This window comes from Protopterus annectens, chromosome 6.part1 (assembly GCF_019279795.1).
Source record: "Protopterus annectens isolate FY-2018-M chromosome 6.part1, PAN1.0, whole genome shotgun sequence".
In the NCBI taxonomy this organism is placed as follows: domain Eukaryota; kingdom Metazoa; phylum Chordata; order Ceratodontiformes; family Protopteridae; genus Protopterus; species Protopterus annectens.
Window position 1 is genome coordinate 135,657,316 of NC_056738.1, and position 26,610 is coordinate 135,683,925.

The following is a 26,610-nucleotide window of genomic DNA, read 5'->3' on the forward strand; positions in this document are numbered from 1 at the left end:
GTGCGTGTGTGTGTGTGTGTGTGTGTGTGTGTGTGTGTGTGTGTGTGTGTGTGTGTGTGTGTGTGTGTGTGTGTGTGTATCTTATATGGAGCTGCACAGCCTGGCCATGAAGTACACATTTATCCATTGCACTACCATTTAGAATAACAACGTAACACATGGAACAGGATGATTTTATTCTCTGAGAAAAAATTATTTTGTTATAGCAAGATTTGTATATAAGTTCCTCATTATAACAAGGTTTTACAGACAGGTGATCATATATGAACCTCCCTGTTACAAGTTCATTTTGCACTGCCACTTATGACTATAAAATACTGACCATGAAGATAGACTTGTAGCAGTGAAATACAGAATGTGGTGACTATTATCTGGTCATTAGTAGAAAGTCAGCATTCATTAAGAAGTATTTTTGTATAACCCATTGGCATGCACTGTATTTTATCACTACACCTTAATATTGGGATGGAAAGGACAGCTTTTAAATTTAGGTGCAACATAGCTAAAACTACCACACAAAAACAGATAGGACCAAAATGCACTACTAATGAGCCAAAGGTCTTAACTATAAATCATATTAATTAGTAAATCCATCTACTGGTTGTCAAAAATGCATTTTAATTGGTTTGCCAGAGGTGTCAGTGACTGCTTACTACATCATTCCTCAGAACTCCCCATATTAGTCCTCATTCTAAAGGACAACACATAGGACAGGTATAAATGATAGCTTCTAATTTTTTGTTTACTGTTATTATTATGACAGATAAATTCACATTGTAACTAAAGGAAATACCAAACTGACTACTATCGGTATAGTCTATGAAATACTTTAGATGTTTAATATCAACTGACCATAGTAAAAGAAAGGTCATCCAGGAATCACATCCATAGCTTCATATACTGCAAAAAATAGTTGCATGAGTAAATAAAATCCCATGAAAAGATCAGCTTACATGCATGCGTGTGTGTGTGTGTGTGTGTGTGTGTGTGTGTGTGTGTGTGTGTGTGTGTGTGTGTGTGTGTGTGTGTGTGTAAATAGATAGATAGATGAAGAAGAAAGAAATGTGGCAAACTCACAGAGTAAGTGGAAAGTAATGTTTTAATAGATGGCTACCTTTTTGTCCCTCTCAGCTCAGTGTGATGTTATCCTACAGCAGGAAACACACACTACTCTAATTCTGACTGCAGAGACGTAATTTAGGCTCATGATCTTCACATCTAACCTCTGCTATCTCACTTATTCCCTCTTATCACAGAAAAGGAAAACATGGCTTTGATTTTATCACTCATCATCCCATCCATACTGGCTCCTCAGCCTTCTCCTGAATGCAGATCATCAAAGATGCACTCTGCTCTGGTGTTGTGTGTTGGATAAACCAGTAACATTATGCACATATCTTCCTACAGTCTTCACAGAAGTATTTGGACATCTTTGCTAGCTTGTATTCCTTTTATTTCTCTGACTCCACATAAAATGGAACAAATTCACACGTTTTCCATGTTAGCTTTTCATTTCAGTCTTACCTCTCTTCTGATCCTCACCCAATGTTTTGTCAACTGGTCACCACACTGCTATGACCTTTGTGATGATCCTTGGAGTACTGGTACAGATTACACCTACATTTTTCTGAATTTTCTCTAAAGTCATCATTTCCATTACTGCATGGATGACCAGGCAAGATGCCTCAGAATTCCTGTTATTTTGTTTTCTAGTCACAGTGTAAAAGCAAAGCCTCCAAACTCAACAACACACATGACCTGCTGTTGAGATAATTATACAATGGAACAGGCAAGATCTTATATAAGATGCATTATTCTAATGTCATTACTACTGTTAAACTGAGGGGGACCTTGGCCTGCCAGTCTATTAAAAGAGTAACCTTACACGTATAACTGCACAGTTGTATAATGCACCACCTCCTCCTTCGAAATATTTCTCTATCACAAAAACTTGATTTTTGTTTTTCATCTTTTGTTTACTTGTTTTTGCAGCCACAGTGACTAAGCATACTGGAAGCATTGAGACACTATTTAGGCTACAGCACTTACATAATGTAAGTTGCATTTTGACTATAAGAAAAATGCATTTTTACAATACCTTTCGATTTATATTTAATATAAACTGTTGATGCAAATCAATGTAAATCCCATCATATTTTTTCATCAACTGCTAAACAGTATTTTTCTTTCTTTTATTTTCTTTTTTAATGTCTTTTTGTAGACATGAAATGAAAGAATTTGCTAATGTTCACTCACTGACAATTTTCTCTACACAAATAGGGACATTTGTATTGCATTCTACAACAGTAATGCATTTTACAATCCACTCTACATTTCTAACCTTTATGTTGCACTTCTCCAGCTTTGCTTCTAGCTTTTCACTACTCGTCCCTGCATCTCTCAGTTCTGTCTTTTCATTTTTTGTCTAAATATAGTTTGTTCTTCCCCACACTATTTTTTGTCTTCCTCCTCCTCCTGCACTGCCTCACTTTCTATAGTAGTTGTACATTTTGCAGTCATTAATAAATAATGCCCCAAGCACTTACTAATATTTTAATATAAACAAATATGTTTTACTGTACAATTAACAATACACACATACAATACTCAAATACCTGCAGGGACTTCATCAGGTCAAAAATACCATTGATGACATACCCTCTCTGCCTTACATGATTATTTAAGGACATCTTACAAGCTTCTACAGAAGTAGAGTTTTGAAAGGATCTCTTATAAGTGCTCACATGCTAGTAGTTCATAACACACCTGCTTGCTGCCATTTGCTAGAAAAAGCAGGTGTTTGGACTCCCAAATAGCCTGATTTCCAGTTTCTATGTAGCCCTCTCAACACTTGACCCTATAAACTATATAGTCCTACTAGAACCATAATTCTAACCCTAAAAGTCCCACCCAATTCCCAAACCAAGTCCTCAATCCCTTATCCTAAAACTCCACTCCACCCTCCCTAGCCCTAAAGTCCCCATTTGCTCCCTAACTCTAAAACTCCCTTCCCAGTCCCTATCCCTAAAACTCCCTTCCTGCACTCTACACATAAAACTCCCTTCCCACTTCCTTATGCTAAAACTATTTTCCCAGTCCCTAACCCTAAAACTCCCTTTTTGCACTCTAACTCTAAAACGCGTTTTCCATTTCCTTACCCTAAATTCCCACTCTCTCATCTTAAAACCCCTTTTCCACTCTTTCCCTCGGCTGTTTGCCTGAACTCATATTTGATCCTGAGTGCACACAGCAGCTACAAGGGGCTTGCGTCCATCTTTCCATGGCTACCACAGTGTGATTTCTGAACACTTGGAACTTGAGCATCTGTAGCAGAACCATTTTTGAAAGGAAGGTGATTCTAGTGCTGAACAATCCTATTTGAAAATAAACTGTCACCTGTTTTATGTTTATGTGATTAGTTTGAAGCCTAAATTTCTCTTAAATCATATAAATTTGAACAAAACAGACTTTCTGCAATGTCACCTGCTTGAGATTTGACACTGCAGCATTCCTTTTCTACACTTCTCCATCCCCCAGTGCATATTTTAATGAATTACTAGACTCTGTAGATACTTTACGTCTTTCCAATTAAGCATTTCCAATTAGTCAGTCAGCAAATGTGCAGCAAAATGCCAATACAATTCAGTCTAAAAGGGACTTACCATACTCAGGATTGCAGCTGATGAGCAACAGCTTCACTAAACCATGTTGAGTGCAAACTGGGTGAAGTTCGATCTGGTCAAGTTGATCTCACTGATGTTGAACTCCATTACTGCTGTTTCCCATAGGAAATCAGGACTTGTTCACATTCCAAGCCTGTGCCAGCAGTGATTTACTTGCTTCCACAGACTTCCTCTTCCTTCATATTGGTTAAACTGTGGACTTGCTCTCTCTCTCTCTCTCTCTCTCTATATATATATATATATATATATATATATATATATATATATATATATATATATATATATATATATATATATGGGTCCACTTTGCATTATCAAATTCTAGCTTACCCAAAAATTACATTCACGAGATGACTTTGCAGAAAACTCATTTTTAACAATCACCCAGAACTCCAAAGTTGTACTCTGGGAAAATAACCACTTGGCCACCAAGAAAAAAATAAAAAAATGAACCAAAGCTAGTCAAGCCCATCCAAGTTGGGGGCTGAACCCCCACACCACCCCACGAGGAAGGGCTAAGCCCCCAACTAAATATACCAAGTCAGAGATCACACTATAGTGAGGAAAGGGCAAAGTTCACCATGGTGGCAAAGTGGTTAGCTTCCTGGAGTACAACTTCAGTGTTCCAGGTGTTCGTTAAAATAAGTTTTTGGCAAAGTCAACTCGTGAATGTAATTTTTGGGTAACTGAAAAATCAGTAATATCAGGTAGACCCATATATATATATATATATATATATATATATATATATATATATATATATATATATTACATAATATATAATTTTCAGGTGTTAGGAGAGTTTCACCAAACTGAGGTTTGCTCCCTTGCTAAAAGTGCTTTTTTAATTTTCTTATTGAGTTGAATTTCTGACCATTTGTGCTCAATAAATTTGTTATTCACCAGCTTGTATCTCAAAAGTCATTTTGGAAGGATTAGCAACCCAAGCCAAATCCAGCATTAGGTGACCTAGGCAGTTGCCTAGGACCCATGTTGGCTGGGTGACCCTGTCTTCCCTAAAAAAAAATCTAAATAAAAAAAGTAAAACCCAGTTCTGTCTCATCACCAGCATTAGGATCTTGCAGCACAGCAAAATCCAGAAACCACAGCATTAGGACAATGTCCATAATGCAAGCCCCATTAGTAAGCCATGTGAGATCTAAGGCATCTGCTCAGTAATGTTTATGGAGAAAACAGAGTGCAAAGATACACAGCAGGAGACACGCCCAATACTTCTCAGCACAAAAAGTCTGTGTACAGAGCAGTGAATAGATGTATACCTCTCAGCAAGTGTGTGTGTATATAATGCCCCAGTTAGGGGCAATGTCTAGTGACTTTGATCAGAATCAAATGCTGATCTTAATTACTGGCAAGCAAATGCCTTAAATCTCCACACTAACTGTGACGTCTCCTTTAATTTTCTTTTAATTAGTGAAGATTGTTGTCAGTCAGTGTCCGTCATAGAGTTTCATAGCTGTGTTGTTCAGTGTCACTGGTGCAACAGGTAACATACTTGCTGTTGGTGTAGAAGGACGTGGGTTCTTTTCCCACACCAGATAGATTTTATTTTTCTGACGTGCACCATTTTTTTACTGTAATACAGGCAATTTATTCTTGAAAAGCAGCAGACATTGAATTTGTAGGTGAAGCACTGACATGCTGTTTGCCAACAGCAACCTTTTCACTAAATACAGATCTATTTAATGTGGAATTATTCAGATTACATTTACGTCTGCAGAGAATGTGCATAAGGATTGATACTGGTGGATTATAATGACAGTTGTTTGAGTGGCTTTTTATGACTGAAAAGTCATTTTTCATTCATATGTTTTGTTTCACTGCTTCACAGAAAAATGTTAAAACTACAAATTTAAAATACAGTCTAACAAGTGGGCCTGTATTAAACAAGGAATATAATTTAATACAATCAAGAAGGTGAATTAAAGAGCACATGAATTTATGCATGGTCCTAAAAATGTGTGCAGGGGGCCCATGGTTTGAAACAGCCCAAAAGTACACTTAATATGCCACTGGCCAGAATGTGGGTTTGAAGGTAGTTTCAATGAATGCAAGTTTCAAGGGCAGAAATGTTTACTGCTGCTCATGCTGTCTGTATTCATTAACAGACTGTATTGTTTTGTTTAGCAAATGTCTATCAGTGTTTGTGCTATAAATTTGAAATAAAAGTTTTAAACTAAATCAAAATTTCTGCAATCACTGTAGAAGTAAAAAGGAAAATAGCATGTGCACTGACAGGTTTACTGTAAATGGGGAGAGATGGCCAAGTAATGGGATGCTAGAATGACTGTGTGTGTGTGTGGGGGATCCATTACCCTGCCTAGGGCTCCTTTGACCATGATCCGGGATCCGGCTCTGTTAGCAAATCAGCTGCCCTATAGCTACACCTAAACAGCTTAAAAAATCTTAAGCTCCAGTGCTTAACCTTTTTCAGCTCTAGAATTACCATAGACATCCATGTTTGAGGCTATTAGTAGAAACCATTAATCACAGCACTAAGACAGCTGTCTCAAAGATGCTGCGGAGGCAAAAAGAGAAGGCATGGGCAGTCAGGAAACAAATTTGAAATGGTATATAAAGAAGTAGAATAGTGATTAATAAGGAATTGCAGGAAGTCATTTAGGCTCTCAGTGGGTGGGCAGTTTTTATCTGATAAGTTCTGTGCATCTATGGCTTAGTGTTTGATTTTCCATTGTATAAACCTTTTAGCCCTTGTGCAAAATAGACAATTTTGCTGTGCATGGTTGTATATCAATTTTTTCTGTGGATTGATTTTGGCCAGAGATATATCAATAATTTATTTTCATTGTGTTTGATTTTATATACTAGATTATTTTAAACAATGAGCTTTGCTAAAAGAATGTAAATGATCTTGAAGAAAGTTTACGTCCAAAGTTATATTATTTGTTTTATAGCATCTGTGTTGGTCTAATAAATCAGTACCTGTTTAGCTTTTAATCAGTAATTTTCCAACAAGATGCAATAATATTTAAAAGAAGAGGCCTGTTCTGAGGTTGAAAAACTTATTAGGACTATTCATGGAATGGGGTCCTAACTATTAATATGGGAAAAGGGATAGGGTCCTAAATGTAAATTTGCAGAAATGCATTATCTACATAGCAAAAAGAGTAGTCAGGGCAATTAATAATGCTGAAGATCAAAAATGAACTACAGGGCAGAAATCTGAAAATCGTCTTTGTTAACACTCCTGTAGGGACCTTCTGGCCAATGGAAGAGAGTAGTATTGAAGTGGACTGGTGATCTCCACTTGTGGTATACCTCATACCTCTCAACCACTTAGCACAAGAAACCTGGACAAAGGCAGAAATAATATGGTGGGATAAAGGCCCCAAAATAAAATAAAATTTTGCTCCTGTAAAGTTAGAAAGTTGCTAGAATAACACATTTTCCATTAGTATGCATTTTCTGAAGACTATAAGGTCTGAAACTCAAATGTCTGTCATTATCTAGTGACTTCAGTCCTTAATGATATGGCCCCAAACCACAAATTTTATGAAGAATATACCGACAATATGAAGCAAAAAACTGGACTTTCTGTAAAAATCTAGACAGTTGAGAGGTATGGTACACACTTCATTCATGCAACTGCATCAAGATAAAGATCAAACCTGGGACTTAATAAAGCAACAGTAACTAATCAAATGCACCAGAAGCCTCAGTAATGTACATATGCACTATGCTCAATGTGTTTGCATTCATCTGTTGGTTGTGCAGAAATCCAGTATAATCTTTGAAGACTGGGAGACTATATGTCTTTTAAAAACAGTGTTTCTGAATATATAAACTTTCATTTTCAAGATATGCAAAGTTCTGATTAGACATAGTGGATATTGCAACTTTAGATAACACAGAAATGGAGGATGACAGAAAATGGAGACCATTCAGTCCTTCAGGCATATGCTAGTGACTGACATGTTTTTGTGCTTTTTCTAGACTTCTGAATGGCTTTTGCATTATTTACACTCACAAACAGCTCTTTTGTAAATGTGTTCCACATCTCATACCTCTCAATGTCTCAGCACAAGTATTCTGGACAAAGCCAAAATAATTGGGGTACAACAACCCAAAATCAGGGCTAAATTTTATATATTGCTCTAATAAACTTAGAAAGTTGCTGAAATAACATATTTTGCTTTAACGTGCATTTTCTGAAGTATATGAAGTCTGAAACTCAAATGGCTATCATTATTTAGCGAATGCAATCCTCAATGGCATATGAAAACCCACACATTTTATAAGGGACAGACCGAAAATATTTGATAAAAATCTGGACGGTTGAGAGATACAGCACACATCACCACTTGTTTGATAAATCTTGTGTTCCAGATACATATCATTCCCTTCCATCTTCCAAGTTATAACTTCTGCTTCTCTAGCATTTTTTTAGCAGAAACAACTCTAGTCTTTAAAATGTATTTTTTGGCCTACAATGCTTTTTTTACATAAGAAGGCTCTCCTGTCCACCACAGCTTGTCACCCTATATTTTTTTACTCATTTGCTGTCACTGACCCAACAGTTCCAAAAGGCTATACTTTCCTGAACTGTGAAGAGGGCTTCTAATTTGCCTGCCAGGGTTGGAAGCCCATGTCTGTGATTGTCCAGAGTCTGGCCTGAAGTTGGTCTGGAGTACTATGTAGTGAAGGTGTGACCTAATGAGAGAAGGCCAAATGTGAGAACCTGAGATTTTTCCAGTTTATGTCTTGGTTGGAGTTGGTATATCACTGCACACTTGTTGTGCGTAATCTTGACTGAGCTATGTCCACTGATTTGTAGGGTATCCCATCAATACAAGGCACCTGCCTGGAACGTTAATGATACCAGACAATATGACTAATTATACCTGATCTGTTCAAGTGTTGGAGTGACTACTAAAGCAGGTCACCAGATATGGCACTCCAGTCAGATGCTTGCTCTCATAGCAGTGTGGGAACTGTCCACACTGAGGTAATTGAATATTCCTGTCATATTTCTGCCCTTCTGCATTGCTGCAAATGTAATGTAACAGTCTTGGGATTTATGCAGCCAGATAATTCAATCTCCGATTAAAGTTTTTTTTTTGTTTTTTTTTTATAAATAACCACATTAGTTATGTCTCACAGGTTCAAATATGTTGATAACTATACACCTCTGCATACGCCCCCACACACACTCCATATAAGGGTAAGTACTCCCTTTCACAGAAAATGCCTCTTTTAAAAACTCATTAATGACAATAGCCCAATAACAGTTTGTGGAACTAAAATTATTCATTGCATAACTTGCCCAAAAACAGTCTCCATACAATGATTCAGAAAGCAGTACTGTTTCAAAAATTAATAGGTGAATCATTCCTTATGCAGTCATTGTTAGAAGTACTACTTTTACTGCCCTGGGGCAAAAGATCCAATGATGTAGTTGCATCATATTCACAGTAATCATACTGTTATAAATGGAGGTACTGCCAGCACAACTAGTTGGAATTTTATAAATAGTTACATGACATTTGTGAATATCAAACTTATTTATACAAGATGCTTGTGTTACAAATGTATTAGAACTGTATGCCATGTGTATATGAAACTGATTTGTTCAGATATTTCTGTTGAAAAGGTATTTGTAAAGTGCTTGTGTTGAAAATGTATCCACAGTGTGCCCTACTGGAGAGAACAGAAATGTATGTGCACTATTGTAACTGTTTAAATGTATATCCCCCGGATTCAGGAATCCTCCGTGTAAGACTTAATAAGTCTTACTCAGAGGCTGCAGTTGAATGGTATGACGTCAGAGTGCCATGAATATGCATGAGGGCATGCTGACCCAACCGTAAGTCCTACACGGACCGTGTAAGAAAGCAGGGGGCGTGTCCGACTGCCGAGCAGTCCAAATGTCCACGCCCCTGCAAATGTTTAAAAATAAAGTAAATAAACAAGACCGAGTCTGCTCAAATGTCCCTGCACTCAACACCTCACTGCCTGATAATGTAAACCCTCATCACACATCTAAAACGCATAACCATAAAATTTTTTTTAAATACCCAAAATAGCTGCCCGTATTTGCGCGTGTGTGCGCGTGTGTGCCCATTGCTTAGCTACAGTCAGCAATTCTCACATGGAAGAGCATAAGAAAGAATGTTTATACAAATCACATGCAATAGCGTAATGGTAGAGCGTTCGCACAAAGAAGAGGCATTCACGGTTTGAGTCCCACCACTCCCTTTCGTATTTATTTTTTAAATCAGTATATGGAATAATACCCAACATATATATGTTGAAACATAACTAAAAAGCAGTGAAATGGCCAATGTATCAGAGAATAAAATAAATATTTTAAAGGATCCCAATATAAAATTGCCCGCAGTTAAGCAGCGCTTCACCCAGCGCAATGGTGTTGCCCCTAGCTAACTCGTACTTTACCCAGCACAATGTAGTTGCCCATAGCTAAATCACGCTTTACCCAGTGCAAAATAGTTGCCCAAAGCTAAATAGCACTTTACCCAGCGCAATCGGTTTGCGAGGAGGTGCGCACCGTGCCAACCAGCGCCCCATCGGGCAACGTGGAACAACGTAGAGCAAAGTTGCTTACACACAGCCACGCCCCCTAACTTGTCTGGACAGCAGTAAAATAAAATACAATGATAAGGTTTGAACCCAGGACACTGTGCACCATAATCAAAGTACTGAACCATTAAGCCACGACAGCTTAAGATAAACATCCACTGTTAACTTATATATAGTAATAAATGTTTGCTTAACCATTGCTAAGCATGTCTGCAGTCAGCCGAGAATATTCAAAAACGGCCAATCACAGAAAAGTGTGGGAAATGCGGCATATTTAAGCCGCATAGGCGGGAATACTCGCCATAACTGATTGTAGCTCCCATCTGCAGTTAGAATGTCTGGTGTTGGAGGGGGTACATGCTTTCAAGCACAACACTGGGGCATTGAGGAGTCAAGATATATGGTTTGGCTCCTAGTCCATTGGCATGAGACTCGACTCCTGCAGGGCCATTTCCAAGGAACAGTGTATAAGGCGGAGGCTTGGAACCGGTTGGCTCATGAACTCACCAGTGCCACAGGCATCCCTCGAGCAGATCCATCACCACCATGCAGACCTGAAGAGGCAGAAGCAGGACCTTCTGAACTAGTGGATCCAGGAGGCCCATCAAATGCGGGATGCCCCACTACTAAGTAGGTAGCCATGGAATGCAGTATGTAAGATAAGCTAAGATAGTCTAAATAATGGATAGGTATGTCTCAATATCCCTTTATTTACTCCACAGCTGCAGGTGCACATGCTATGAATCAGCAAGCCTATGCAGATAGGCTGCTAAGGCTGCGCCACCAGGCAGGTTAGTAAATATTCTGCATGTATTGTTACATGATATATGTCAGTGAGCATGAGAAAAGTGTTAAAGCCAATAATACAGCAATAGAATGTCCTGATTAAATCCTCTGCATGTACTGTTATATAACAAATGTCAGTGATCCAGAAATTGAGTGTACTAACCCACCAATCAAGCTAAAATAATTCTGGAATACTATCCCTACATGTATTGACATAACATATAAGTGAGCAGGCCTGAAAAAGAGTGATGTAACCCATCAAGAAAGGTATAATATGTCCTGAATATGTCTTCCATATGCACTGTAATAACAAGTAAAGGAGAGAGCCTGTAGAAAAGAGTTTTCAATGTAATTAATAAAAGTATAAAATTTGGAGTGTGTCTGTGTCACTTACTTTGAAATGTTGTTGTACCCTTGCAATAATAAATAGTACTGTTGTATTAGGTGCTGTCAACTCAAGTTGTGCAGTCCCATAGGAAGTGGATGAAGGAATTAGCAGTAGCTGTGAAGTATAAAACATTCATTCCCTGAATAAATCATATGCATGTACTGTTACATATCATAAGTCAGATAGGCAGGAATAGAGTGTAGTAACCCATGAATAAAGCAAAAGCATCTCTGGAATACTATCTTGGCATGCACTGTCATAGATAAAGCATGAGTGAGCCTGTAAAACAGTCTTGTAACCTATCAATAAAGGTATAACATTTCCTGAATATGTATACTGTATGCAGTGTAATGTCAAATACAGGAGAGAGCCCGTAGAAAAGAGTTTTAATGTAAATAAGAAAGGCATAATACTTGCAGTGTGTATGTGCCAGTTACTCAGAAATGTTGTTGAACCGTTGCAGTGAAGAAATGTTACTCTGTTGTAGTAAGTGCTGACAACCCCCCAGTAGTGCAGTCCCATATAAAGTGGATGAAGAAAGTGCCAGTAGCTGTGAAGTATGCAACAGTCCTAAACAGTTGTGAATTGGCTGACAATCTGGCACACAAGTTGCCTGTCAAGGTGTTCTCCAGAAACTTAAGTGTGTTACCTGAAAAGTAGGTCTGTGTAGAAAACAAGTGAAAAAGCCATGTGGACACATCCAGATGTGCACATACATAAACAAGTCAATTTAATACAAGTATGTAGCAGTAACATCCGCATCCCGGACAGTTACCATGTCAGATATAGGCCAGGTATATCATGAAGTAGCAAAAGCCATAACGCAATCAAATGCATGTTGCTCAGTGTAAGAATACATGTAGGGGATATACACCTGCAGTCAATAGGAATGTAGTGTACAGTTAAAGTACTAATAAGATGTTAATGGAGGTTTCTTTTTACACTCCATGTGCATAAACAATGCAATTCCACACCTCAATGGGTATGTGTAATCTCATAACATCTGTTGGGACATATGTCCTATTGTTATTTAAATCTGCACCTACTTTGATGCATGACCCCTGTTAAAACACCACAATCTTGGTGGCCTGTTGCCACCAATCATACCTGCATGCTGTTGGAATGTCCACTGTCATTCAATACATGCATGTGTTATGCTTGCTGTTCAACTGTTGTAACCCTGGTGTGTTCTGTTAATGGGAATATGCTGCTGCATGCTGTTACAACTAACTTGAAATGCTGTTGTCTATGTTGTAATTAAAAACACCTAATCACAGAACATATGGGAAGGCCAGTCCCAGTGGACCCACCTGTCTCACCTCAGCTGGCAGTTGCACCTGGCACCAGCAGGTCTGATGCCCAGCCCGGGCCACCCTCCTCCGTAGGTCCTGTGCCACCTTCGGGTGGAAGTGCTGCAGGGGATGGGGCTCACCCTCCCTGCAAGCATGGGCAGAGAAGGGCCTACTGTCACCCTCCGAAGGGTCTGGGGTGTGGTGCGTAGGGAGATCCAGCGTTTAGTCACTGATCCCCTACGCCAGCTCGAGGCGAGAGTGGCGCGACTCACGGGTGAGCCTGCCCCACCTATGCAGCCCCCAGCACAGTGACCTTTGGGTCTGTGAAGGTCCAGTGGTGACTGCCCATGGGTGGTGATATCAGTCCCACTGTTACCATCTGTGGGCTCATGGGCTTACGATCTCCAAACATCCGTCCACGTCAATTGTGTTTACCCACCCCATGTGTCATTCTCTGCCCCTGTATGCATCTTGTTTGTCTTGTCTGTTTACCTACCCAACCTACCTCCCCAAATATACCTACTTCCTCTACCTCACTTACCACTCTCCCCTGAAAAAAAAAAGGGCAATCTGTACCCGAAAAAAAATTACGCCCCATACATAGCTTCCCATTTTGCACACATGTCCATTGGACATGTACACTGATAATTCTAATTGGCAGTGCAACAAACTATGTTGTCCTCACCCCTGTCTCAGGGGTGGAAGGTTTCAAATCTCACTCCAAATTTTCAACATATGCACAGCTGTTGCTGTTAAAGAAATGGGCAGCTATGGGCCTTCCCTACACCATTCCTGCACATCCCGAGCTTGTTTTCCTTCTGTCTTTCCCTCTCTGTATCCCCTTTTTCACCACTTTCCTATCTCCCCATTTTCTTTTCTTTAAAAGAAATTAGCATGGGGGTTAGCTGGAGTAAGCAATTTTAAGCAGTAGTAAGTGGGATTAAGTAAGTGTGCGCATGTGTGCGCAAACCCACTTACTACTGCTTAAAAGTGCCTTAGTCACTCTATGGCAGGGCCCTTGTTCTGCTGAGCAGCAAAATAAAAAACCTCTGCCAGTCTCGAACTCCAGACCATTGACACAATAGACTGCATGAATTAAGCCACAGCAGATATACAAATAACTTGGTTCTGAAATAAATATATCATGCATTACAATGAGGGAATGTAAGTGGAAATTAGGAATGGTATAACACAAACCCTTTTCTGTGGGTCTTTACCAGCAGTGGTTGTGGAATTGCATGACATGACTGTGAAAGGGGAACCAGCCATCCTAGCAGGGAATAATGTTACAGTAGCACCTTACAAACACCACACAGTATCAGACCAGGATAAACACTGGCCACAGGAATACAGTGCAATAACCACATTTGTATGGCAGTTAATTGTGTAAGTGAGAAAAATGTACATACTCCCATGTATGAGTACAACATGCACATAACTGGCTACAACCCTAGCATCAGATAAGAGACAAATACCAACCTTCAGACTGACACAACAGTGTTCAGAGCAAACAAAAATGGCCCCCACCTTTGAAATTTGAAAGGGCTACGCCTACCTAACCTAGCATTTTATAGCAGTGGGCTGCAATCACAGTGAGTAATGCAATCACGAAACAGCAGGCTGCATGCAATTACTGAATGGTAGGCAGCAATTGGTGCAGAGGCTGTCACATGCACAAGTGCAGATACCTAGAAAAGCAGGCTGTACCTGCAGTCCACACATGCAATTATATCATTGCAGGTGTCGTGAGACAGAGAGTGAGAGAGAGAGAGACAGAAGCAGTGACTGAAGCTGAAATAGAGGGCAAATACCCAAATCAAACCAGCCAAAAAAAAAAAAAAGATACAAAACATATCACACGGAGCAGGTAAAATCAAAGGTAAAGTATATAACTCAAATGTATGTGTTGGCATGTTGTAGATGTTCCCGAAGAGTACTCCACACACTGCAAATCATCCATGTGTGGCAGCAGTATGAATCTATCTGTATCTGCACATGTGCATAGGGCAAGGGACATACTGCAACTGTTAGTGAAGGGTGGACAGCTATCTGTCAGTGAATGTGGATATGTGCATATATCCATGTAGGTTGTAGTGTGTGGCCTAGAAGACAGCATGCAGTGCAGTGGAGTGGCCTTAGGTCAACCGGTGCCCTAGGCAAAAGGGCCCCATGGCACCCATCACCACACTTCCTGGTGCCCCCATCCTTGTGTCCACATAAATAGTGGAAAAGTACCCCTGCTAGAGCGGTGCCCTAGGTGGCCGCCCAGTAGGCCTATGCCTAAGGCCAGCTATGGTAGTGTTGATATATGTCATGTGGTGGTTAAATGCTGTGGGACAGATATGTCAGATCTGATGTGTTACAGACAGTGAGGCCTGCTAATGCTACAAGGGCTGAGGACACCCACATGCATTCTGCACAACACTGTGCAATGTAATCACATACCTGTATATCCCACAACTGTCGCATAAGTGAGATCCCCACCATGAAAGGTGGACTGTACATGTGCCTATATGTACATCCATGTGTACAGCAATGGATGTGTACATGTATGTGTATAGATACGCATATACATAATATATATATATATATATATATATATATATATATATATATATATATATATATATAGATATATATATATATATATAGATATATATATATATATATATATATATATATACATCTAGAGTGAGAGACAGAGAACGCAGAGACAGGGGGTCATATGTACCGTAACAGGTGTGTGGTGAACAAGGCATCGACTGTAGACAAGTGTTTATACTGCAGTGCCATTCCACCTTCACAAAACAGTGTACCCATTAACTAACACATAGGCAGAGATCTACCTAACAGTGAAGGTGTGATAAGGGAACATGGGACACAGGTAGACAGTAGCCTCCACTGTGATGAAGACAGTGCCACACTACACCTGTAATCTGTCTGTGTGGTATATGTCATGACAACAGGTGTGTCATCTATGGAAGTATAGGGTAGGGTTCCCCTCTACTCATCACAATGCCCTGTGTGGTATGTACTTCACATGCCAACTACACCAGGTGAACAGGCCACAGACAGACCTCCCAAAGGGTAATACTGTCCTCAAACAGATGCCCTATGCAGACTGACTCACAAAACCACAACTACACTGTATTGCATACTGGCCACACAGAGGTGACCTCTGCCAGACATACAGAGGTATGTCACACCCATAGCTGGGTGACAACCACCATGGCAACGTATCACAACCCCTCGGGGTTACATGCTCTAGGACCCTAAACCTTGTCAGCTCACTAAACAACACATGCTGGAGGGATAGGTTCCCATCTCAGACATATGCCATACACTGAAATAGACCACATAGCAATAGCAAACAAGGCTCCTTCTTAGCAATTGTTATACATACCCCTGATGATTGTGTGGGAGATTGTTAATACACCCCAGGAAACACCTCTGTGGTTCAGGTTGGCAGGGGCAAGTGAAATCAAGGTACATGTGTGTCAAAGGCCAGGGTAGCATATGTCTAGGCTGCCTTAGGCCCTAGGGCCAATAGCATATCACCTACCTATGACACTATACACTCACACATGTACTTAATGCAATAGCTGCTATGTGAGGTTGAATGAGTGTAACGCTGAATGTGTGCAAGGTGTGTAAATGTGTGATAGCTTAGTGTGATGTTGTATCTGACATGGTAGTGCCTAACCTAGCTGTGAGGACAGCAACTGATGTGTAATGTACTGTTAGGCAGACATAGTAGTATGGCATATGATGTGACGTAGTTCTCCGTTGATTAATGTGGTATCTCCTTGTAGGCTAAAGCAATACATGTATGCTTAGTGAGTGGTACTGCAGGTGAATCCATCACCAATATGAACTGTAGTACTACCTGAAGCTGTAGGGCTAAACAGCACAGTATGGTGTGCATTCACATTGCTTGGAAACACTGTCATGTGTGTTTCCTGTAGTCTGCACAGAGGACAGACTGCAGGCATAAGGGTGTGTAAGTAGTGGTATACAGCACCGTATGGTACACAGGTAATGCTCATCTGTGTTGGCATACAGTGGTGCATTGTATGTTTGCCTGATGTGTGTGTGATTATGCCTGTACAATGGCTGCAAACATATGTGTGTTACAGGGTTGACGTGTGTATCCAGCAACATCTATAGTCTGTTACAGCAGTATGCCACCTATAGTAACAACTGGACACATCTGTTAGGCAGGGCTATGGTATCAGTGACTAGGGTGTTTGATTGGTACTACTGTACCTGTACTTTACATCCATTGCAATAGATGACATCTCTGTTCATGCATTGGTGTGATATACACCCCTGTCTTGAGGTTATGCAATGTGTCACAAACAGTGTGTTGGGTACTGTTGTATAGTGGTGTGATATATAGATTCTGCCAGGCAGTGTTAGTTAGTTGTGGCCTGAGAACCAACAAGTGTTAGTGAATGTGTGTAACCACTGACAGACAATAGGATGGTATATATGTCAGTAAAGTGATATATGTGGGTAAAGGTGTAAAGTGTGCCACAGGACACTCTCACACAAATTGTTCATATCTTTTTCAGCCAGATGGCCCACCAGTGTAATCCGGCTTACACTGCACAAGAGGAAGAGGTGATAGTCAACAGCCTTTTGCAGCAGTACACCATGCTGTTCTCCAGAACCAGCCAGCACCAGCAGGAGCGGACTGCACTGTGGCAGGAGCTTGTTAGTCGGGTAAATGACATAGGCATGCATAACTGGACATATGAGCAGGTACGCCATCACTGCAGTGATTTAATTAGACAAGTCCAGCAGCGTGTTTCTGATATCCAAAGACTGCAGCTTGCCACAGGTGGTGGGGTGGCCATACACCCCCCCCCCTCACCAGAGCGGAGGAGCTGCTCCTAAGCATGGTGGCTCCTGGACAACAGCTATGGAAAACTCTGACATGTGTTGTAATGGAGGCCGGAGCCACCCAGCACATCCACCTGGAGCAAGCAGGTAATACGCCCTATCTGTAGACTACAGTTAACTGTATTGTTAGATTATGTGTACGTGACATGTGTACTGTGTGTTTAGCAGTTCCGCTGCCTACTGTTGTGCAATACGGATAGTTTGTATAATATCCCTACACCTGTGACTGTTGACTGTTGTTGTACTGCAGTTTAGCATACCCACTGTAGCAATGCCACAGTTGTGGCCACTGATAAACCCTATCATATTCTCGTAGGTCCCTCTGGTGTGACAGCAGGGCAGCTGATCCATGCTGGTGAGTGTGTTATACCTGCAATGTTGGTAATGAAATATGCATGTCATAGCTGAGGTGTAGGCCATGTACACGTAACACACCTATGCATAATGCATGCCGTGCATGTTTGCTGTGAGACGTTGCACAGCTCAGTAATGTCAGTAGCTCCCTCAATGACATGCAATACACAGAGCATGACACACAGTTGTAGCAACCCTGTACTGCACATTGGATAGGCATAGTTGCAACACCTGTACACAACATAAGACATTTATCACATGCAGTACACAAAGTCATGCTACATATGGCATAACCACACACCCGCTGTAAGGTCACACGTCAGTATCCACATGTCATCCACACACACATGATGTATCTCAGGGGTAGAAGCCTATCATGGGGCTGTGCAACAGTCTTCAACACATAACACAGTCATGTTAGGCAATGCTCCCTACTGGGCACCTCATACACCCATGTACAAAGTGGCTGTGTAATACTGAATGTATCCATGGCACTGCAGTTCAGGTACAGCATGCCAGACGGTGGTCTGTCACACAGTAGTAGCCGTGAGTGACCACAAGATGCATGATGATGATGATGGCACATGATACTACACCCCATCCAGTTACAGTGACCACAGTACTACACATAGCAGTCTTTGCTGTGCACCTCATTGTTCTGTGTGTGCAAACATATGCACCTATGCACACCATGCATAGCATGTTGTGTGTGTGCTTACATATGCTAGTATACACATTTTGCACAACAGCCGCCATATGTACAAAGTGTCACATATATATCCTGGAATGCTATTGGGTGTATACGTCACATGACACACATTTGGTATGTGTGGTGTTTAATGTTGCAGTCATGTAGCATGCCATGTCATGGCTGGCAACAACATATCTGCAATATGTCCCACATGCACCATAACCACTGTGCAATGTCCATGTTGTGCATTGGGATTCAACATGCACCACTCATCCCATGTCTGTACATTGCATGCATTTGCTACACCTGTGCCTACTATTATGCGATATGGACACAGACACTGTCATCACACATGTCAATCTATGTGTCACACAGATGACACATGCAGCCATGGTATGTATACCATTGAGTGATGGTGCACATGACATTGCAGAGCAGATAATACTTTCACAGCAATGTAGTGTCCATGTGCACATTGTGTTCCAGGGTGTAGCCAATCACTGCACAACTACACACATGCATCAAAGCCATGTATAATATCATTAGAAAGGGCTGTCTGCACTTGCACTGCATGGTGTTGAGCAACACATGGTCTGCCTGCTGACACGTGTGTGGTGACTGTTTGCCTTGAGATACTGTCACCCACCATCACCCACTATTGTGTGTGTGTGTGTGTGTGTGTGTGTGTGTGTGTGTGTGTGTGTGTGTGTGTGTGTGTGCTGTGGTGAGCAGTGTATTTTTGTGCATGTGTGCATGTGTTCATGTGTGCATGTGTTCATGTGTTCATGTGTGCATGTGTGCATGTGTGCATGTGTGCATGTGTTCATGTGTGCATGTGTTCATATGTGCATGTGTGCATGTGTGCATGTGTTCATGTGTTCATGTGTGCATGTGTGCATGTGTGCTAACATCATGTACAGATTGTAAAGTGTGTTTCCTGTCTTCCTTCCACAGGTGCTGTGTTAGGCATGGCTGAGTGTAGCAGGGAACCTGATGTCACCGCCACTAATAGTGGAGATGATGAGACATGTATTGTGGCACAGGAAGGTCTGACAGAGTCTGTTGTTGGTCCACCAATCAACAGTACACAGCAGTCTACCCCATCTATGCGCGCACTCATACTGCCAATACATCCCTCAACACCAATGGCCGTAGCTGAGGGACAGCATACAGTTGGGATTGACCAGGAGAGTGTGGTAACTATGGCACGTGCATCCCCTCATAGCCAGATTACTGGAATGGTACCACATAGGCGGATGTCCATTACAACCTCCAGTATGTTCCGGGCTGTAATGCAGGCACAGGCACATATGGAACGGTACACTCAACAGGGACTAAGGGCGCAGAGGGCCCATTGCACTGCTATCAATGACAGCATCAGTGACCTTGCCGGTGCCATCCGGAATTACACCGAGGTCATTGATAGCCATTGGAGGGAGACATTAGATGTCCTCCACAATGTGTTAGCCATGAACCAGGACCATGCAGGAAGGATGAGAGGCCAACGCGGATGCATGCCAGCAACAGCTTCAGCTGGCATTCATCACGGATGGACCACAGATCACAGCCGCTCCCGTAGTGGCAATACCAGGCCTGTCCATTGACCGTCCTACTAGACCACATGCACGTGGCGCTGGCCAGTCCCAGCAGGGACATGGGTCCAGTCATCTTACCTCTGCATCTGATGATAGCACCCAGTCAGGGTTGGTACCCGATACTGCCCGTAGCACCCCTGCTAGGTACAGATACAGTGTCCATGGCCAGAGACAGTGATCTGTATGGCCTAGCAGGTACAGTCTGTGGCTATCCCACAACTGCCTGTACATGGTAGCCACATGGAGGAGTTGTGTGCATGCAGACACACACACATTTACCATACAACTAGGGCTCACACATACACGCACACATTACATCAACATTGGCCCATGCAGTACTGTTGTCCCTCACACACACACACACACACACACACACACACACACACACACACACACACACACACACACACACACACACACACACACATGCCAATTGGATGGGTCAATGTCGGGCTCTGGCAAACCTACAACACACCCTGTGCATATGATGACACCTGTGCCACCTCCTGTCATCTGTCACATTGATGCAGGAATAGGCTAACATGGTTCTGATGCACAGGGTGACATAATAGCAGTGTAGCAACAGTAGCAAGTTGCCAAACAGGAAGGTGTACTGATATCCTTGTAGATATATCTGAGCAGGCATTATGCATCACAGCTCTGATAGTCATTGTAGCATTGTTTACAACAGTGTTAGGTCTGAGTATGTATTGTCCACCCATGTGCCACTTGGATGAAGTGTACAGTGTTGACAGCATGTGTTAGTGAGTGGACAGTACGTGTGTGATGTGTGCATTACAAATTAGCAGGTGTACATCTGTGAACATGGTGTGTGTACACTGCCTGCATGTACGTGCATAGTGGACACGTGGGATGTGCGACATACCCTGTTCTACGCATTGTTAACATCTCATGGTATCGTTCGATGGCTAGTATGCTTTCTACTACAAATATGTACTAACATGGGTACACATGTGTGTATGACATGGGTTGGCACAATGCTGTGGGTGATACCGTTGATATCTGTCAATGATCTGCAGTCTGGCAGTATACACCACCTCAACAGCATGACTATAACCAATCTTTAGATGATGTCCTGACAAATGACTCACAGTTGTAGGGAACTCAGTAACATTTGAATCCTTCCAGTACTATACTATGACAGTAGCCAGTGGTACTGACCACCACACGTTCCTGGGATGACACCTGTGTGGTATAAAGCCCTCTTTGGTACATGCAAACATACTAGGGATATGTCCATCCACATCTGGTAATGCATGCATTGGCCTACACTGCATTCCCCGGATGGGACGCATATCCTACACAAGGGTATCATACAGACAGATACCTGTTGTCCAATACATGCTGTATATCACTACACCATCTATGGCATGGTCATCCACATTTACTATACATACTATCCCGACAGTACCACATAGGTGGTAGCCCTGAACACGTATGTTGGGTACCAATGTGTACAGACAGACACGTGTTATGTCATCTGTCCCTTGGTATCCACATATCCATAGGTATTGTGGGGTCCCTCGGTGTTTCAACTAACACATTAGGGGCCTGCATGCATATCCACAGGGCTGGTGCACACCTATCATGACTGTCCATTATTGCCAGTCGTTGTTGTATATGAACATGTCTGACATATACCCCAGCAATTACCCTCACTCACAGTACTCTACAGTACATGTCATGGATGTGTGTGGCAGGGATGTCCTTGGCCATGGGTCACTACATTGGCCGGTCTTGACGCAGACATACATATGTGGCCTATGATCTGAGAAGCAGCGGCACAATCTGTCGAAGGTTACAAATGTATTCATGTGATATGCAGGCTTCACACCTATGTACTTATTGAGGTCACATGTACATATATCTATTTGACATGCAGATACCCAATGTGTGCAGTGCACATACTGTTTGAAACATATGTCATACCGTAGTAAAAGCAAAACCCGCACTGCATTGACCACCTGTGGCACACACAGAATTTGCAGGACTCAAACCCCCACCTGACTATGTTATGACACTAGTGATATACACATTAACATGACACGCTATTTGCTTTACTGGGCGCATTCTATTCCAAAGCTCTATTTGTAGGATGCTGACATCATCACACTTGTCAAAGAGGGATTCACCACTCCTAATGTATTTCCACAGTCTCTAAAAAGGCCACTCCTCTCAAAGGCAATCTTACACATTCACACTCAGCATTTACAGGATTCAAACCCCTACCTAACTATGTTATGCTACTGGAAAAATACGCATTAAAACAGCATGCTATATGCATTACTGGGTGGTTTCTGTTCTCCTTGAATATTTGTAGGATGCTGACATCATCAGACTTTACAAAGAGGGATGTACCTCTTTTAGAATGTGTTTCCACAGTCTTCAAAAAGGCCACTCCTCTCAAAGGCAGTCTCAAACACACACATTCACACTCAGCATTTGCAGGATTCAAACCCCTATCTAGCTATGTTATGTTACTGGAGAGATACGCATTAACATGGCACGCTATAAGCATTACTGGGTGTTTTCTGTTCTCCTTGAATATTTGTAGGATGCTGACATCATCAGACTTTCCAAAGAGGGATGTACCTCTTTTAAAATGGGTTTCCTCAGTCTCCAAAAAGGTTACTCCTCTGAAAGGAAATCACACACATAGCGTTTGCAGGACTCAAACCCCTACCTCATTATGTTATGACACTACTGAGAAATGCATTAACACAATGTGCTATTTGCTTTACTGGGTGCATTTTGTTCAAAAGCTCTATATGTAGGATGCTGACATCATCACACTTGGCAAAGAGGTATTCACCACTCCTAATGTGTTTCCACAGTCTCCAAAAAGGCCACTCCTCACAAAGCCAATCTCACACAGACATACATATGCACACACACTCAGCAATTGCAGGATTCAAACCCCTACCTAACTATGTTATGATACTAGTGAGATACACATTAACACAATGCGCTACATGCTTTACTGTGTGGTCTCTATTCACATGCTATGTTTGTAGGTTGCTGACATCAGACTGTCAGACTGGACATAGTTATGTGTGTGCACATAGTGTTATGCAATCCCACAGATGAACCTTGTGGGTCAGCAGGTGTGAATATCTTGAACAGGACTAGACAATTCATACCTGGTGTGATCTATTTGTGGACATATTACCATTCCTTCATACGACAATACATATTCATGCACGTATTGTAGGTTTTGTGGATACCACATGTGTCTGTGATGTTGGTAAAGGGCTATTCAAGGTCTATGTGGGACCTGTGTTGCTCCTGTCAGTGGTGTTTGTCCTGGGTGGCTGCCTTGCAAGATATCTAGCAGGTTTGGTGAACATGATGTGCTCATTAACATACCACAGATGTTTGTGTTGTGTGTTTGTCGGTTTACAATATCTCTGTTCCTGACTACAATCATGATGGACTCCATGGACTAGCATTTCGGACTTTGTAGGCTTATAGGACTATAGTTCCCATGGTGTGTTGTGCACCAACACTTGTGGGGTGTGCCACATGTTGCTGTAACACATTCAATGGTGTAAGATCCTGTAGAGAGTGTGAGGCTCAAAAGACTGTTTGGGTGCAGTGTCTGTTTGTCCTGTCGTTCACTTATGACACATATGGGGAAACATTTTATCCACGTGATGGCATTCATTTGGCATTGTGGGGACCAGTTTACACATTCTACATGTGATATCTCCTGGTATGCTGTTATGGCCTTTTGTCACTGGGAGGTGGGTATGTATGTATGGGCCTGTCTGACAGGATGTTGACATTGTCAGTCAGGTACAGTTGACCCTGACTGAGAACATATATGACTGTACAGCAATATTTCTTACCTAGCTAAAGGAGGTGCAATGTTTCTGTCTGTACTCCTTTGCAGATTATCTTTCCACAGCAACAACAAACCTGAACAGTAAAACCCTGTTATACTCATTTACACACTACTGATCCTTTCTGATCAGTTGACAGTGTATGTCATCATCATATCCTGGCATGTCCAAAGGTTGGTTTTGTGTGTACTCTCCAGTACAGCTGGTGCATATTGGAATTCTGACATATTGTTACAACTGCCTTATGTACACAGGTAACACTGTCCTCCTACCAACAAACTCAGATATCTGTGAGAGGTGCAACTGCATAGATGGACAGGAGGCTGAGCTCTCCCAAGCCATGACTGGCACAGTCTATCAGGTGGTGAAGGTAACCACACACACCACAAATACAGTCACACATGCACCTATGACAACAGCAAACCGTATACATTGATACACAATGACATACTTGGAGCATCTAACTGTACTCTGCCTAAGCAGCTGAGACATCCAAAGCAGACACACAAATGACTGCTAACACACAACCATACACACATATCATCACATAGTTCACAAAGTCATTGTGCCACACAGTCACTGCCCTTAGGCCTACACAACACACCTCATGCAACTTTATTAGGTAAGTGTAATTGTCGGTCACACTGACATCCCACTCACCAGGCTGAACATGGTGAAGGTCACTTTGTGTTGTGTGTCGGGTGCCAGGATATGCCACATGACACATGCACTGTTGTCAATCCACTGCAAGTACAAATATGACTCCATCATTGAGCATTCCGGTGTGTAGACCCTCAGACGTTCCTCCCTGGACTACATGACAGGAGACATAGAGGGGCGCTCTGATCATGCAGGCCAGGACAGTATGACCCTGACCTTGTATAGCATCTTGCCCTTACCAAGTACTATGTCACAGTATACAGATGACATGATCAGTTTTAACAGTTGCCTAACATATTGTTGTCATTCACAGGGGATCCAGTGTCTGTCAGTCTGGGATTACATGCTCAACATGCCATGCACATTCGCTATGGATGCCATGCAGCTGTCACCCCTAGGCTTTCACAGACTGCCTTAGGCTCTAGACACACACATAGTGGCTGTTTGAAGCGAGGGTCATATGACATAACCACAGCCATAGACATTACAGCGTACAGGAAACGGAGAGTGATGGTGCTCAACATCTGATGCCTAACCCTTGGAATGCATGCATTCAGAACTCACATCAGTATGGCATCTGTTGATATATGTGCAGTAATAAACACCTGGTTCAGGCTCACAAAAGCACAGCAGCACTAACATGTTTTACATCATACCATGGTTTTCAGACACAGGACTCGGTCTGGACAACAACAATAGGGGTTGATTCCATTTACATCATTCATACACACACCTCCAGCTTGGTAGCAGTACACAAAGCATTGGTGAATGTACATGTGCAACTGAGAGTGGTCAAAACTGCATTTCAGTTTGTAGACTGTTACAGACCACACTCCCAAACATGGGCACAACAGTCGTTATTCCTGGGAACACTGGGGAATGTGAAGGTCTCACCAAACACCATTATATTGTGTGACTTCAAATACACAAACATTGACTGGGTATACTACTCATGCAGTGACACCCTCGCACAACAGTTGCTAAGATTGTTACACTCAAATGCTAGGGCAGACCTGGTCACCACACCCACAAGGGGTTATACATGTGGTACCTGATCATCACACACATGGGGACTCTATGTTCCACAACAGAGGTATACCTGTAATTGTTAAAGTCGGAACATACATTCATCTCACTAGACTTACATATCCCATACACACACACATCCTATGTGATCTCAGTGACATACCTCTCATGAGCAAACATCACACTTGTACAAACTGAGGTGGTATCCCTCAATGATCCTGGGACAGTGTTAATTACGGCTCAGACAACTACATATTTACATGCACATTCTATGGACAACTACTGGAATTCATGGATCATGCTATCCCAGATAACTACAAGACTCACTCCTCCAAAGGCAGGGGACCTGTCTGCTGGACCACGGCCATTACTGAGCTGTACATGGCAGGAGGAGGCCACTACATTATGGAGCACAATCACAATCTGGAAGGCATCTCTGATCAGTACTATGGTATAGCTACGATCAGTTGTTGATTCATCTAAGGCCCACTTCTAACAGACACTTGCAACAGACACTGTGGACAATCACAAGGCCTTATTTAGTTATGTCAGAGACCTGTGTGGGAACTCACAGATATGCTGTGAGTTACTGCATATTTACAAATGATACAGTGAACCCACTGACATTGCGAACATTCTGGACAACAGGTTTAGTAGGAATGTTTCCCCACCATCCCCCCTGCAGTGCACATGTCCATCACAACAGGGTGTAGCCTCCCTGACATCACAGATGAACATGTGTGTGCTGCCCTCTCCATAGCAGACAACACAGCATCAGTGGGACCAGATAG

At 42.0% G+C, this 26,610-nt stretch overlaps 1 protein-coding gene across 1 annotated transcript in view; it reads right to left on the reverse strand.

The window, feature by feature from the left end:
• The window catches only part of CHRNA1 (cholinergic receptor nicotinic alpha 1 subunit), a 388,181-nt gene that overhangs the window by 209,453 nt on the left and 152,118 nt on the right, over positions 1–26,610 (reverse strand). The window lies entirely within an intron of this gene.